General features: G+C 48.6%; 7 non-coding genes across 7 annotated transcripts; all 7 read left to right on the forward strand.

Annotated features, from left to right (window-relative positions):
• The first annotated feature begins 547 nt into the window (after positions 1-547).
• Positions 548-618, forward strand: TRNAG-GCC (transfer RNA glycine (anticodon GCC)). The gene has a single exon. It is a non-coding gene; the product is annotated as a tRNA-Gly (tRNA).
• A 6,775-nt stretch (positions 619-7,393) lies between these two features.
• On the forward strand, positions 7,394-7,464 carry TRNAG-GCC (transfer RNA glycine (anticodon GCC)). Its single transcript has one exon. It is a non-coding gene; the product is annotated as a tRNA-Gly (tRNA).
• Positions 7,465-12,542: 5,078 nt separating this feature from the next.
• TRNAG-GCC (transfer RNA glycine (anticodon GCC)) lies at positions 12,543-12,613 on the forward strand. The gene has a single exon. It is a non-coding gene; the product is annotated as a tRNA-Gly (tRNA).
• Positions 12,614-12,685: 72 nt separating this feature from the next.
• Positions 12,686-12,756, forward strand: TRNAG-GCC (transfer RNA glycine (anticodon GCC)). Its single transcript has one exon. It is a non-coding gene; the product is annotated as a tRNA-Gly (tRNA).
• A 72-nt stretch (positions 12,757-12,828) lies between these two features.
• On the forward strand, positions 12,829-12,899 carry TRNAG-GCC (transfer RNA glycine (anticodon GCC)). The gene has a single exon. It is a non-coding gene; the product is annotated as a tRNA-Gly (tRNA).
• Positions 12,900-12,971: 72 nt separating this feature from the next.
• Positions 12,972-13,042, forward strand: TRNAG-GCC (transfer RNA glycine (anticodon GCC)). The gene has a single exon. It is a non-coding gene; the product is annotated as a tRNA-Gly (tRNA).
• A 215-nt stretch (positions 13,043-13,257) lies between these two features.
• TRNAG-GCC (transfer RNA glycine (anticodon GCC)) lies at positions 13,258-13,328 on the forward strand. The gene has a single exon. It is a non-coding gene; the product is annotated as a tRNA-Gly (tRNA).
• Positions 13,329-16,968: the final 3,640 nt, after the last annotated feature.

Genomic DNA, 16,968 nt, shown 5'->3' on the forward strand with positions numbered 1-16,968 from the left:
GGCAAAGGAAATGGCGAAGTAATTCTCTCACATCTCGGTGGACACCCGAACCGCGCCATAAGAAAGTGAGGAAGGTGGGAGTGAAAGAAGGAAGAGACAGTGGAGGTCTCTGGAATAATTTCGACCACCTGGGGATCTTTAACGTGCACTGACATCGCACAGCACGCGGGCGATGCCACTAACCCCACTGAAACATGGCCGTGTGAAAAGTCACTGCAAACCTATAGTAAGTACGTTACTGAACGGCTGCGGCCTGCTATGCTTACACCAAGTATATATGCAGTACTCAGGAGTGAACGAACAATGCAGTCTTCAGAAATTCCCTCTCTGCTTAGTTCCGCACATACAAAAAACATTGTCGTTTAGAAGAATTTCATGCCCATATACCGAAAATTCAATGCTGTGAACATTCGCTTTAACACAAGAGCTCTCATGACATAGAGTGCTCCTCTGTGTAGCAGAGGCCGGCCGGCGCAATGACCTACTTAACGGAGGCTTGCGTAACAGGTGGCTATGAATAGACGATCAGCGAAGCTTCCGGACATCGGCGTCGGTGGTTCAGTGGTAGAATACTCGCCTGCCACGCGGGTGGCCCGGGTTCGATTCCCGGCCGACGCATTGCTTTTTATTTTCTCGGAGCATTTTTACTCACTGAAGTGGCTGTTTCGGCTCGTTGGTCTCTGATCATGGCTCGCTGCAAGTGAGTGAAAAACATTTATTGCTCCAAAAATCAGGTTTTAGCGTTGGGCCGATGTCGTCATGTCTTCGGCCTCTTCACAAGGTCGGCGCCCCTATTCCAGGGCACCGCTGAGTCTTGCTGCTTCGCAGGCGTGCTGCACCAGTGCCCTTTGGGCCGTGAGCTCGCTGCTGGTCAGCAGGCCCTCCCATTGTTCCGCATTCGGGTCATTTAGCTTGTGAAATGCTCTGTTACGTTCGCATTCCCATGTGATGTGATATAGCGTGGGGGTTGCTCCGCACCACGGACATGTGTCCCTGTATTGTGTACGGAACATTTTATGTAGTATGTATAAATTGTGGAAAGTCCCTGCTTGCAGTCTCCGCCAGCAGACCGCCTCGTGCTTTTTTAATGATGTGTGGGGTGGTGGGTATTTGAATCTCCGCCCTCTGTAGTAGTTTAATATTTCTGCATACGTTGGTTCCACCGTCATGGGGTCCTCCAGGGTTTCTGACTGCCCTGCTCGGCTCGTGATCTCGCGAACTAGGCTGTCTACCCTCGAGTTACCCTCTATCCCGGTGTGTGCCGGTATCCAGAAAATCCTGTGTCTTAAGGTCTTATTTGGAAGCTTTGCTTCGAGGAGGATGCTCAGCGCTTCCTTGCTTATTTTGCCCTGTATGTAGTTCCTGCATGCTGCTTTGGAGTCTGTTAGGATTATCAAAGACTTGTTCCTACGGTAACCTTCGGCCGCCGCTAGAGCTACGGCAGCTTCCTCCCCCTCCGTTACCGTACAGTTTCTTAATGTCGCGCTGCTAATTGGTTCCCCCATGTAATCTACCACTGCTGCCGCGACTCGGAACTTTCTGGTCCTGTGGTCCCATGGATAGAGGGCCGCGTCTGTGTATACTGTGTTTTCCATTGTGGCTAGGTCCCGCTTCACATAGTCTGCCCTGGCCTGCCTTCTAGCGGCATGGAGGTTGGGATCCATGTTTCTCGGCAGAAGGCTGATGTCCAGTGTCTGGCGGACCTCGTCTGGAATGCTAGCTGTTCTATCTGCGATCCCTTCTACATTGTGCCCTAATCTCTTTAGGAGCTTGCGGCCGGTGGCTGTCTGCTGGAGCCTGGCTATTTGCGCACTTAGCTGGGCTTCCGTTAGTTCTTCGAATGTGTTGTTTAGGCCAATTTGTAGCAGCTTTTCATTTGATGTGTATCTTGGCAGGTGGAGTGCCGTCTTGTACGCCATTCTTAGCAGCGCCTCCGTCTGTTCTTTGTCTTTCTTGGTCATGCGGTGGTATGGCAACGAGTACGTGACTCTGCTGACTATCAGGCTTCTGACGAGCTTGATTGTGTCGCTTTCTTTCATCCCGCTTCTGTTCTGTGATACCCTCTTTATCATGCGGCTTATTTGTTCTGTTGACTTCTTTAGTAGGCTAATTGTGTAGGTACATCTCCTGCTTCCTTGGATCCACATGCCCAGGATGCGAATCATATCCCTTTCTAGTATATTTTGGCCTTCTAACTTTACTGTCAGTTCCTCCTTGGTAGGGTTGGACCCTACCCTAAGAAGTTCCGACTTTTCCGTGGAGCAGGCTAGGCCCCTTTCCCTCACGTACTCTTCTACACACGTTGCTGCTTCTAAAACGAGGACGAACCATGGAGTCGACCGGACAGGAGCTCGTGCCTCGGGCTGTATTTGAAATTGTTAGTGTACGTAGAAGCTCAGCTATTTGGTAATAACTCCCAAATGGTATATTTACGGGGAGGTCAATTAACAATTTTATTTATTTATTTATTTATTTGAAAATACTGCAGCCCCATTCTGTGGGCTATAGCAGGAGTGGGTACATAAAATGTGGAACAATTCCACGCATACAAGGGTACATTACAAGCATTAGAAATATACACGCTGAGAACAACAACATACAATGCTAGGACTCAATTGCCGACGCAAAATCAGAGACTGCTAATGCACGAATGTTACCGTCCAAAGAATTCCAACTTACCACAGTGCGCGGAAAAAACTGTATTTGAAAACGTTAGTGCGGGCAAACAAAGGTTGGATATTAAGATCGTCATGGCTCCTGGTTGCAGATGGTTTTGAAAACGAGATATACTTACCCTCTGAAAGGCAATTAGCAGAATGGACTATGGAGTGAAGAAGTTTTAAGGACTCAGTTTTTCGGCGGTATGCGAGCGGGCTTAAGCTTAGGGAAGACATCGCAGATGAGGGTGAAAAATGAAAGTCGTAGCGGCGGAAAATAAATCTTACACCTTAATCTTACAGCTTAATCTGTTTGCCTCTCTCTTCTGTTAGTGCAATAATTATTTTGTGTTGTAATCTCTCTCTTGTGTTAGTGCACTTTAGGTGCAATATTGCTTTTGTATCGTATACTCTCTCTCGAGTTTAACTTTGCACGAGTTGCATTGGTTTCTAATTAATGTAATTAATTAGAATTGATGATGTAGATGAGGGAGGAGCTCATAAACATCAGTATGCAGGCGAAGGACCCACAGTCAGGAGGCTGTAACGACATCCTCCATAAATTAACATTAATCTGCATTAAAAATAAACCAGCACCAATACATACGGGTACTTGTGCAATACTGAGAAAGGTAATATTCATATCAAAACGTTAAATGGGATGAAAACGAAAGAAACACATAAACAGGGCGAAAAACAGAAATGTAAAATAATGTCACCATCGATAGATATTATATAGCACGAAATACATAAAGATGGTTTTATGGGGGTTTAACGTCTCAAAGCGATTTCGTCTATGAGGGACGAAGTAGTGAAGGGTTCCGGTAATTTCGACCACCTGGAGTTCTTTAACGTTAGTTCACTGACACCGCACAGTACACGGGCCTCTAGAATTTCGCCTCCATGTAAATTCGGCCTCCGGGGCCAAGATCGACCCCGCGTCTTTCGGGCCAGCAGCCAAGCACCATAACCACTGAGCTACCGCGGCGGCTACAAAAAGAAGAAAGACAGCGGAGTGGAGCAACTCAAATAATCAATATTAAAATGTACACACACAAACCTGTCAAGTCTTATTGTTGTGAAAGAAAAAATTTCAAAGTTGATTTGCGCATGGACAAGGACATGGATAATTTTAAACTCAGGGCAGTTCCATTCGAAACTCATTCCATAAAGAAATAGAGGTCAAACAAGAACTCTATGAGTAGCACAGACTTGGGGTGGCAAGAAAATTTTTGTGAGCTGCAAACCTGGTGAGGTTACTATTCTACAAAATAAATTCTCAGTAAACTGAAAACAGTTTTCTGGTCAATTCACCTGAATAGCATGACATCCAGATTGCAGTGAAGCAAATTATTGATGAATAAGATTATACTCACGTATCATTGGAAATATATGAACTGCCGGTAGTGATGGGTACGGCCTGGTTTGGAATGTGTTGTTTCGAGCGCAAATGACAGTGATGTGCGTATCACCGTGTTACAGTGTCGTAGTTGATATGGGCATGAATAAACGCATAATAAAGCGATAAGAGCTCGGAAGAAGAGAAAAAGAAAGAGATTTTATTATAGAGCAGGGATTCCAAACACGGCTTCCTCCTTCAGCTGGTTCATATGATGATGAAATTTTAGGTGATAATCAAGTTGAATACCAAGGATTGTCACGCTGTCACTAGTGCAATGGGAAGCACGGCCAAGCGATAAAGAAAGCAAGTGATTTGTGAGTTTTTGAGTAGATCAAAAAACATAAACTTGATTTCTACGGTGTTGAAAATTAGGTGGTTATAGCGACCGGGAAACAAAGCAGGAAACTAACAAACTAACAAGTAAGTATGCACTAAAGAAGGATAGAGAAATGACGAGCTTTATACGACAGGTTAAAAATGCAAAATGTAAGAACTGGACTACTTCAATGGAAAAGGAGCAGACTGTAGAAATAAATAAAAATGGGAAAATGGAAATCGGGAAGGAATTGTAATTTGATAACACGAAAGAAAACGCCCTACTCTTTGAAGCTAGGTCAGGGTGTCTAAGAACGCGAAGCTACAAACGAAACTTAACCAAGACGACACAAGGGCAGTGGGTGGTAACTCTGTAAAATAACTGAACATTTTTTTTAGAATTTGGCAGTATCCACCCGGATGTCGATGCAGACTTTGGCACTCGCCTTTAGCCCCCAGGATTTAGTGACAAGAAAGGCAATGTGAATGAATCTGCTGCAGAAGTTAGCAAAAAAGTGCTGGGATGATGGCAGCTGAAAAGCAGGGCATTGACGTGAGGTTCCAAGTTTGAGATTAAATATTGTATATAAAGAAAAGTGGCAAACTTTATACATAATACCGTTAAGTTCGACGTATTTCTTAAAAATATAGAGACCTATGGTCATCTAGCTGCGAATAGTCACTCGATTACTCTCCGTCAATATCCTCCCGATATACACCTAGAACTTCGGGGAAGAGCAGGACAACAAAAAATACAATCTGCATGTGCGACATTCTAAGAGAAAAATTTTGAAAATAGGAAAATTGCAAGACACCCTTATGGAAATATTGAAGGTAATGAGTAATACTTGTTGGAGGGATAGCTGGTGCATGTTTCCAGAAAAGGATTGTAGCGCCGAAGGAGACAACACACAGAAAGCTACGCCTGTACGGTTTAGCTTTCGGTGGGTTGTCTGTTTCGGTGCTACAACCCTTTTCTGGAAATTGAAGGTGATGGTTAATTCTTCTCAAGTGTAGCAAAACCTTTCTTCTGGAGTGTTTTTATCGATCGCATGGAACACTCAAGACTGCCACAACAAACCAATAGAAAATGCTTTTGAAGAGAGCAAAATCATTAATAAAAAAAAATACAAGACTGTCGTCCGGTATCTGCAGATATAGTGACTTTTATAAGGCAATCTTGCATTTTATAAAAAAAATGCTTTCATAAATGGTTTCCCGCTCAAAAAAAATCTGTGGCTTAGCTTGGTTAAGCCCGGTAATTGCGAAAGCAATATCCGTACGTACGCCATGGTACAACTCGTAGTGTAGCTGGTGGTGGTGCTTGTGGTTAGACTTGTGGTGATGCATCTGTTATACAATGCAATCCAATTCAATCCAATGCAATCCAAAGCAATCCAATCCAATCCAATGTAATCCATTCCAATACCATCCCATCCAATCGAATCCAATTCATTCCACTCCACTCCAATCACATCCAATCCAATGCAATCCAAACCAATCAAATCCCATCCAATCCAATTCAATTCATTCCACTCCACTCCAATTCAATCCAATCCCATCCAATGCAATGCAATTCAATGCAATCCAATCCAAACCAATCCAATCCCATCCAATCTATTCCAATCCAATTCATTCCACTGCACTCCAATGCAATCCAATCAAATCCCATCCAATCCAATTAATTCCACTCCACTCCAATCCCATTCCATCCAATCCAATGCAATCCAATGCAATCCATTTCAATCCAATTCAATCCACTCGAATCCAATCCAATGCAATCCAATCCCATCGAATCCAATGCAATCCATTCCAATTCAATCCACTGCAATCCAAACCAATCCACTACACTCCAATCCAATCCAATCCCATCCAATCCAATCCATTCCAATCCAATCCAATTCATTCCACTCCAATCCAATCCACTCTCATCCAATCCAATCCAATCCGATGTAATCTATTCAAATCTAATCTAATCTAATCCAATCCAATCCAGTCCAGTCCAATCTAATCTAATCCAATCTAATCAAATGTAATGCAATCAAGGTCAAATGAAGGTGAATGGTAGCTCCACCGCCGCGCTCGACGGGCTCGACGGGAACCTGCGCTGAGGTTTGCCGTGTCGATTGCAGCGCCGTAACACAGCATAGCGAGAGGAGCAAGCAGTTTTTGGTGCACTTGTAGTGCTATTTCATGCCACCTTCCTGAGCTTATTGGCGTGAGCTTCTGCGCTCTGTCGAAGCCACACGTGGTGCGTGTCAGTTATCTGGGTTATATCTACAGAAGCGAGGCAAATGTTGCTATGAACCAAACGCGGGCTTCTAATCGTTCAGAATGTGCCCTCGCGTTTGTAGCGGCCCAAGAGACTGACGGCAGCAGTTTTTAGTCGAACAGTGGAATAACTACAGTGCCACCTGGGCAGCGCAGGCTCCCCTATACAACTTAAGTCTGCAGATAAGCTCCGCCCCCATTCAGCCTCAGCGCACAAAATTCCTCCACGACAAAACAGTAGTCCGCTGGTTTAACGTTTCTTGTTACGTAAACAAGAAGCTTATCACAAGAGAAAGAATTATGAGCTCTAGAATTTTGATACATGGATTGTTTGATATAGTCAAATGTAAAAAATCTGATTTCATTTAAAGTTGCGATTGGCCAGCGGAGTAATACAAGACGTCGCGGACTGCGGCCCAGTGTTAGCAACTGCTGTTTGTTTATGTTGTATCCTACTATAGTAATATGCTTCGCATAAAATGCTTTTGTCTACAGTTCTTGGGTATGTTAGTACTAACGCAACAAGTGGCTCTAAACGGTGAATGTGAAACGCATTCGATCGACGAATAAATGCTCAGGAATGCAGTCCATGCCCTCGTTGAACACACGGTTTATCACAGCAGTTTTTTTCGACAAAGAGCAGTCGTTTCTCTGTGGCAGGCGCAGCCGGGGCGATGACCTACATGAAGGTAGACTTGCGTAACAGGTTGCGCTCTCAACAAACGATCAGTCTAGCGGCCCAACATAGGCGTCGGTAGTTCAGTGGTAGAATACTCGCCTGCCACGCGGGTGGCCCGGGTTCGATTCCCGGCCGACGCATTGCTTTACTTTTGCCGGCTTACTCACCGAGCTACGCTATAAAGCGATGGGCAGTAGGCGAACGTAACATCCGCGTCGGTGGTTCAGTGGTAGAATGCTCGCCTGCCGCGCGGGTGGCCCGGGTTTGATTCCCGGCCAACGCATTGCTTTACTTTTGCCGGCTTACTCACCGAGCTACGCTATAAAGCGATGGGCAGTATGCGAACGGAACATCGGCGTCGGTGGTTCTCATTCTACTTCCGGCCACTGGCGTGTACGGACGCAGGATCATGAGATCCCACGAAGCGACGACGGCGGCCATCGATGGCTGCGGAAACAGGTTCAGCGCCGAAGACAACGAGTATGAGATCTTTTTGCCTACCCTGCCCACCAGACGTGTTGTTCTAAACACAGTTTTTTTTGCACGGAGATGTGCGTGTGAGACCTTACAGGGTCGAATACTTCAGGGACGCCCTCGCCAACACTGGTGCGCTCCCCGACGTCGTGGCGTTTGGGGCGTACCAGGTAAACCACGTGTGGGCGGTAACCTTCAGCAGCCCAGAAGCCGCGAAGAAATTAGCCTCCTTGAAGGAGCTTGAGGTAAAGGGACGCCGGTGCATCGTTTTCGACCCGGAGGATCAGCAGGTAAAGCTGCGCCTGCATCGGATGCTGCACGGCGTCGCTGACGACGACATCCGGACTGCTTTCGCGGCGTTCGGAAACGTGACCGAGGTGACGCGGGAGTGTTGGCGCGTTCAAGGAATGAAAGAGAAGGGATCCACCACGAGAACAGTGCTGCTCAAGTTGAAGCCAGGTATGAAGGTGGACGACCTGCCCCACCAGGTTCGAGTCGCCGGCGAGTTGGCTCTCGTGGTGGTGCCCGGGCGGCCGATGCAGTGCCTGCGTTGCCACGGCGCGGGTCACGTACGTCGCGACTGCAAGGTTCCCAGGTGCTCCAAGTGCAGGCGCTACAGACATGCGGACGAGGATTGCGTCCGTACCTACGCGTCTGCGACCGGGCTCGGAGGGAAAGGAGAGAGCGGGGAGCTGATGGATGTCGCGGAGGCTGAGGACGCAGCGAGGGGTACCGACGAGTTGGGCAACCTCCCTGTGTCGCTGGACACGTCGGCGACTTCAAGCGGCGACGCCCCCCTTGCCAGTGGACCAGGACTCCAGCCACCAACGGGAGACTCGCCTCAGTCAAAGGAGGCGCCTTCGGGGGATGCAAAAAGCCTACCAGTGCCCATGGACTTTGTAGCGAACGAGCCTACCGAGGGTCATCGGCAGAACACCGGTGGCCGTGCGACCACTGTGGCTACGCCTGGGAAGAGTCCCCATGGAGACACCAGCCCCGACGGCGACAAGGAGGCGGCGCCCAGCGTAGAGGAACCACCAGTAAAGACGCCTCAAGCAAGGCGGGCCAGTTTTCGGCCGCACCCTAACCTTGCGAGCGAGACGCGCGCCGACGACAAGGCGCCTTCCGAGCTTGGCCAGGTGCACGCTCAGGATGACGCCGGCGGCGACGGCGGCGGTGACGTCTAGCCATGTGCTGGACGCGAGAGGTAAGTACCACGCTTTCGGTCCCTTCTTCTTATGTAGAAATGGCTCCTGCATCTCCGCTGAAAGTCGCCTCCCTGAATGTTAGAGGTCTGGCAGGAAGGAGAAAACAAGGCCAGCTCTTTCGGCTTTTAACGGAGCACGGCATAGATGCACTGGCTGTGCAGGAGACGAAAGTAGACGGCGAAGAAGAGACCGGGAGCATGGTGCAACGTGTCACGTCCTCGTTTTTTGCTGTAGTTAGCCACGCTGTAGGCACATCGGCTGGCTGTGTTCTTTTTCTAAAGAAGTTGCCGGGGCTAGAAGTGCAAGATCATTTTTCTTGTGTGTCGGGCCGGTGTGTCTTCCTTGACTTTCGATTGAATAACGTCGAGTGGCGGATTATTTGTCTGTACGCGCCTAATGAAGCAGAAGAAAGGGCGCAGTATTTATAGCATCGAAGAGCGCCCTCGTAGTGACAGACAGCTGGTCGTCCTGGGCGATGTTAATTGTGTTCTTAGTGCGCGAGATAAGACAAGCCCTCGACCGTTTAGAGATGCCAGCACACAAGTTTTATCGCGAATGGTTGAGAAATGGAACATGGAAGATGTGGCAGAGTGTCTTGAGGGAACGCGTGCAGTAAAGCTCACACACTTTCAGGGTTCTAGCCATGCACGGCTGGACCGCATTTATGCATCCGTCGATGTCTTACCTGAATGTCATAGTTACGATGTTGTGCCAGTATCTTTTTCTGACCATTGTGTAGTTAAATGTTGTTTTGGGATGGTAAAGAGAGGGAATTATTTTTCGTGGGAAATGTGGAAATTCAATAATAAACTCCTGCAGGACGAACTGTATACCAGCATAGTAAAAGGAGAAATTGCAAAAATAGGCCCCGGTAAAAATATGCACATATGGCAACAGTGGGAGCTGTGTAAAGAAACTATAAAAATTAAAGCAATAGAGAGGGCTGCCTGTATACGGTTTCAAGAAAAAAAAAAGAGACAGAGTTAAAGAAGCTGCTCCATAGGCTGCTTCAACAGGAATCTCTAGCGCCGGGGAAATGGACTGAAGGTGTAAGGAAAACAAAGCAAAAACTAGAATTGATGGAAGAAGAACGGTATCGGGGAGCGTTACTGAGGGCAAGGGCAGAAGACATAGCTGCAGGGGAGACGCCATCAAAACGAGCGCTAGGGTTGGAAAAAGCAAACGCTGAAAGAAACCACATCGACAAAATAGAATGGGGCGGTGTCTTGTCGGCGGACAACGACCACATAAAAGCAGCTTTCAACGAGCATTACCAAGCGCTGTTCGCTTCCCACGTGGTAGACACTATCACGTTTAAAGATAAGTTTCTGGCGGCGATGCCGCGTCTCGGTGATGACGGAAAAGAGAGATTAGAAATGGCTATCACTGAAGCTGAAGTGGAGCATGCAATCGCCAGTTTAAACCCCGGTAAATCGACGGGACCAGATGGGCTCAGCGCGTGTTTTTACAAAGAATTCAAGCACGAAATTGTCCCTATTTTGAACGTGATCTTTAACGCAGCCTACACAGCAAAATGCACTGCCTCCGTCATATGGGTGATCCCACACGGTGCTCATTCCTAAAACGGATCAAATAGATAAAATGCGACTGGTTACAGCCTACAGACAAATAGCACTTACGAACGTTGAATATAAAATCTTTATGAAGGTTTTGGCTCGGAGGTTGCCACACCAGACGTGTGGGATAAAAGGGAGGTCAATAATGTCCAATATTCATAAGATGCGAAGTGTGCTTGAGTGTTGTGATAACTCGAATGGTCGGGTGGCCATTCTACAGGTCGACCCTGAGAAAGCTTGTGACTGCGTAGATCACGAAATTTTGTTTTCTATTTCGGACCATGCGAATGTTGGGTCAGTTATCCGCAAGGGCGTGGCCCTGGCGTACCGAAACTGCACGACGATATTGATCGTAAATAAGAGTCTGGGGGCCCCCATTAGCGTGCCGCGTTCGGTGCGACAGGGCTGCCCTCTCAGCCCTCTTTTGTTTTGTATATATATTGATACATTGTGTATTAAAATATTGAACAATGATAACGTAAATGGGTTTAACTTACAAGCAGCCGAGGTGAAGCTGCTGGCGTAGGCCGACGATGTTGCAGTTTGTACGGTTGACCATGAGAGTATAACCGAGGCTGTCAAATGTGTCCGTGAGTTCTCTCAGGCTACCGGAAGCCGGGTGAACTGGGACAAGTGCCTTGGGTTCTGGCATGGACGGTGGTCATCGAAGCCTGACCACTTTGCAAATGTGACGTGGGCGAAAACCCCAACCAAGTACTTAGGCGTCGAGCTTGATGGTTACCGCCAAAGCGAGCAATATTGGCAAGAGCAGACGAAAGCGCTACGGGAGAAAGCGGAGAAGTGGAAAGGTGCCAACTTATCGATTTTCGCCAGGGCTACTGTATGTAACCTTTTTTATATCAGTAAACTTTGGTTTGTTATGCAAGTTTTGCATTGTTCGCGTGTAAACATACAGAAGCTCCACAGGATTTTCGCTGTCTTTGTTTGGGATGCAGAATGGGAACGCTGCAGCAGAACAAATTTATTCCGTCGGGTAAAAGACGGCGGCTTGGGACTTGGACACCTCTTTTTGCGGCAAGTGGTCAATCGGTTTTTGTTTTTCCGCGACGTTTCTGACCCTTTCTTGTGCACTGTCTGCCAAGTTAGGCTGCGGCGCCTACTGCCGGAGTTTGTTGTCTCCACTGAAGAAGTTACGTGTGGTATTTTCGGCTATTACAGAGAGGTCGTCGCAAGTGTTAGATTTGTTTCAGTGCGTTTTTCTAATGAATATTTGTCCTGTGTAAAACGGAATAAGCTGTACCACGATTTATGTGACACTGTTTTACCACAACCTTTGTATAGAGTCTTATGCAGGGAGGCCCAGGCTCGGACGTCTTAAAGAGGGTAAAGAAAATGCAGGTGCCGCCAGTAGCTAGGACCTTCTTCTTTAAATTACACACCGGAACGTTGCCAGTAAAGAAATTTTTTGAGGAAAAGGACTTATTTTTACCTTGGGGTTCGCATTGTTTAATCGGTTACAGCCGGAAACAGTAGACTGTTTTTTTACATCGATGGGAAGGGGTATATTTTTGGGATGTTTTGCAACGGACTATGAAGAAAGATTTCCCCCTAGATTCGCATGGCATTCGATATTTAAGCATTGGTAATGACGACGGGGTTCCATTTGATTTAATTATGCTCCTAGGTCTCCACTGTATATGGCGATCAAGAATGGCAGGCTATCACTGTGACAGGGAAGCACGCCCTGCCCGAATTTATTTCAGAGAGTGTATGGACTGGTTTGTCGCTATACAAAAAGCGGCTGCGGAACCTCCCGACTGGCTCTCAAGGGTAGAGCCTCTGTTGTCTTTGCGGGAGTTTTAATGTGACGAAGCCAGCCTGACGCTGGCTGAGTATGACTTTCAGTGTGTTTATTTTCTTGTATTATTGCTTTTGTGATTTGTCTGTTCTTTTTCGTGCAGTGTTGTTTTCCAAAGCCAGAATATAAAGAAAAAAAAAGCGTCGGTGGTTCAGTGGTAGAATACTCGCTTGCCACGCGGGTGGCCCGGGTTCGATTCCCGGCCGACGCATTGCTTTACTTTAGCCGGCTTACTCACCGAGCTACGCTATAAAGCGATGGGCAGTATGCGAACGGAACATCGGCGTCGGTGGTTCAGTGGTAGAATACTCGCCTGCCACGCGGGTGGCCCGGGTTCGATTCCCGGCCGACGCATTGCTTTACTTTAGCCGGCTTACTCACCGAGCTACGCTATAAAGCGATGGGCAGTATGCGAACGGAACATCGGCGTCGGTGGTTCAGTGGTAGAATACTCGCCTGCCACGCGGGTGGCCCGGGTTCGATTCCCGGCCGACGCATTGCTTTACTTTTGCCGGCTTACTCACCGAGCTACGCTATAAAGCGATGGGCAGTATGCGAACGGAACATCGGCGTCGGTGGTTCAGTGGTAGAATACTCGCCTGCCACGCGGGTGGCCCGGGTTCGATTCCCGGCCGACGCATTGCTTTACTTTTGCCGGCTTACTCACCGAGCTACGCTATAAAGCGATGGGCAGTATGCGAACGGAACATCGGCGTCGGTGGTTCGGTGGTAGAATACTCGCCTGCCACGCGGGTGGCCCGGGTTCGATTCCCGGCCGACGCATTGCTTTACTTTAGCCGGCTTACTCACCGAGCTACGCTATAAAGCGATGGGCAGTATGCGAACGGAACATCGGCGTCGGTGGTTCAGTGGTAGAATACTCGCCTGCCACGCGGGTGGCCCGGGTTCGATTCCCGGCCGACGCATTGCTTTACTTTTGCCGGCTTACTCACCGAGCTACGCTATAAAGCGATGGGCAGTAGGCGAACGGAACATCCGCGTCGGTGGTTCATTCTGCTTCCGGCAGCCGAGCTGAACGGATCGCAGGGTCATGGGCTCCAGCGGAGCGGCGATAGAGGCCTTTGACGGCCGCGGAAACAGGACCGATGACTGCGATGATAAGGATTACCAGATTATTTTGCCGACACTGCCAACAGGACGTGTTGTTTTCAACACCGTTTTTCTTCACGGCGATGTGCGAGCGAGGCCGTTCCGAGTCGAGGACTTCCGTGACGCTTTGGCCAATACCGATACGCTCCCCGACGTCGTCGCGTTGGGGGCGTACCAAATCAACCATGTGTGGGCGGTTACCCTGCGGAGCACGGAGGCAGCTAAGAAGTTGCTCGCCTTCAATGAACTGCAAGTCAAGAAACGCCGTTGCCTCATTATCGACCCCGAAGACCAGCAGGTAAAGCTTGCGGCTACACTGGATGCTTCACGGTGTGGCCGACGACGACATCCGGACGGCATTCGCGGCGTTTGGCAAAGTGACCGACGTTACGCGTGAGCGGTGGCGGATACAAGGCGTCAATGACAAGAGCTCAACGACAAGAACTGTCCTTTTGAAGTTAAAGCCCGGCTTGAAAGTGGGAGACCTGCCACACCAGGTACGTGTCGCCGGAGAGTTGGCTCTTGTCGTGGCGCGTGGGCGTCCAATGCAGTGCTTGCGCTGCCATGGTACAGGCCACGTGCGGCGTGAATGCAAGGTTCCCCGCTGTACGAAATGTAGGCGGTACGGCCACGCGGACAATGAGTGTGTCCGCACTTACGCGGTGGCTACGGGTGGTGCATCGAAAGACGACTCCGTGGAACTTCTCATGGATGTTGTCGAGGCCGAAGAATCTTCGAAAGGCATAGAGGAACCCGAAAAGCAAGCAGGCTCGACGGGCTCTTCGGGACCCTCCAGCAGCGATGCCGGACGGAAACCTGAAGGGGCGGAACCTTCTAAAAAGGAGACGGAGGCGTCGAGTGATGAAGCAAGCGTGCCAGCGCTCCCAGAAACCGAGCCAGCGACTCTGACCGAGGAGAACCTTGACCAGAGCGGCGCCCGCACGACCAGCGTCCCTGCTCCAGCGAAGCGGCCACACGCCCAGACCGGAACCGAAGGAGACAAGGCGGAAGCCCCCAGCTTCGAGGAGCCGCCGGCAAAAACGACCCAAGGACGGCGGTCCTCCATCCGGCCACGACCAAATGTGTCAACGGAGAGGAGAGCCCTCGACAAACCGCCCCCGCAGCCAGGCCTGGCACCAGCACCGGATGGCTCCGGTGTCAATGATGTCGTCTAGCCAAGCGCTAGACGCGAAGGGTAAGCACCATGTTTCCGGCCTCTTTCTTCTGCATGAAAATGGCTCATGCGTTCCCCATAAAAGTCGGTACACTTAATGTCAGGGGACTGTCAAGCAAGAAGAAGCAGAGCCAGGTGTACCGCCTTTTAACTGAACATGACATTGACGTCCTGGCAGTGCAGGAAACGAAAATTGCCGGGGAAGAAGAGACCGGGAGCATGGTGCGACGTTTCACGTCTAGGTTTTTTGCAGTAGCAGCCCACGCTGTAGGCACGTCTGCGAGTTGTCTCATTTTTGTAAGGAATGTACCGGGACTTGAGGTTCAGGCATATACGGCGTGTCCATCGGGTCGATTTGTTTTGATTTACTTCCTGTACAACAAAACATATTGGCGCATCATTTGTGTGTACGCCCCAAATGCGGTGGATGAGAGGACAGCCTTTTTTCAAAACATTCAAAGGTACTTAAGTTGTGAGAAATCCCTGATCGTCATGGCGACTTCAATTGCGTCCTCGGAGGTTGTGACAAAACCAGTGCACGGGCGTTTAGAGACAGAAGCACTGAGGTACTCTATGAAGTTATAGACACGTGCAACCTCGATGATGTAGCGGAATGTTTAGAAGGCACGCGTTGTGTGAGGTTCACACATTTTCAGCGGTCAAGCCATGCGCGGCTAGATCGCATTTATGTGTCGCAGAACGTTATTACAAAATGCAGTAGCTACAGTGTAGTACCGGTATCATTTTCTGATCATTGTTTAGTGTTGTGTGGGATAGGGACAAAGGAACGAGGAAATCAGTTTTCTTGGGAGATGTGGAAATTAAATAATAAGCTCATTACAGACGACATCTTTAGCAGGAAAGTAAACGAAGAAATCAGCAAATTAAAGCCGAGCGGGGAACTGAAAGTATGGCAGCAGTGGGAACTGTGCAAACAACAAATAAAGATAGCAGCAATCGAAAGGTCAAGGTGTATACGACAAGAGGAGAGGCGTGAGGAGGATAATTTAAGATCCTTACTGGCTAAACTTCTCGAAAAAGAAAGCGAACAGCCAGGCAAATGGATGGACGACATTAGAAAAATAAAACACAAAATTGAACTCTTCGAGGAAGAACGCTATCGCGGTGCACTTGTGCGGGCTAGGGTGCAAGATATAGCTGATGGGGAGACACCTTCAAAACGAGCGCTAGGAATGGAAAAAACGCATGCTCAGCGAAACCACATTGAAAAGATTGAACGGGGCGGGGCGTTATCTGGAGAAAGCGGGCATATCCAGCAGGCATTTCTTGAGTATTATCAGGCGCTGTTTGCAAGGCAAGAAGTGGATGTGAGCGCATTCAAGGAAAAGTTTCTTGGTGCTTTACCGCGATTAGATGACGAACAGAAAGAAAGGCTGGAGCTGTCGATAACTGCGTCAGAGGTCGAGCAAGCTATAGAAAATTTGAACCTGGGAAGATCTGCTGGACCTGATGGGTTAAGCGCAGCTTTTTACAAAGCACATAAACACGAAATAGTGCCAGTACTGACAGCAGTGTATAATGAAGCCTACAAAGTAAATGAATTGCCCCCGTCTTATGGTAAATCTCATACAGTGCTAATTCCCAAATCCAACGGAGCAGAAAAGTTACAACAGGTCACAGCATATCGTCCTATCGCCCTCACAAACGTAGATTATAAAGTTTTCATGAAGATTTTAGCCCGTAGACTACAGTCAGTAATTCAATATATAGTCGGTCCCCACCAGACGTGTGGGATCAAGGGACGCTCTATTGTTTCCAATATTCATAGAGCGAGGTGTGTGCTAGAATGCTGTGATAACACAAATAGCTGTGTAGCCATCCTTTAGTTAGATCTTGAGAAGGCATTTGATTGTGTTTCGCACGATATCCTGTTCTGCATACTCGCCCATGTAAATTTAGGGTCCATTATTGGCGAGGGAGGGGCCTTGGCGTACCGGAGCTGCACGACAAGATTAATTGTAAATAAGAGTTTGGGGGCACCCATTAGCCTGCAGCGTTCGGTGCGCCAGGGTTGTCCCCTCCGCCCTCTTCTATTCTGCATTTACATTGGAGCGTTGTGTTTGAATATCATGGAAAGTGAAAAAATTCGTGGCTTCCAGCTACAGGCGGCAGAAGTTAAGCTGCTGGCTTATGCGGATGATGTCGCGGTGTTCACAGTGAACCGGGAAGGTGTAACCGAGGCCGTGGCACGCGTAAAAGAATTCACCAAGGTCACCGGTAGTAAAGTGAATTGGTCAAAGTCCCTGGGGCTTTGGCACGGA

The sequence above is a fragment of the Amblyomma mixtum genome, chromosome 1 (genome assembly GCF_055824585.1).
Source record: "Amblyomma mixtum isolate Tamu chromosome 1, ASM5582458v1, whole genome shotgun sequence".
NCBI lineage: Eukaryota > Metazoa > Arthropoda > Arachnida > Ixodida > Ixodidae > Amblyomma > Amblyomma mixtum.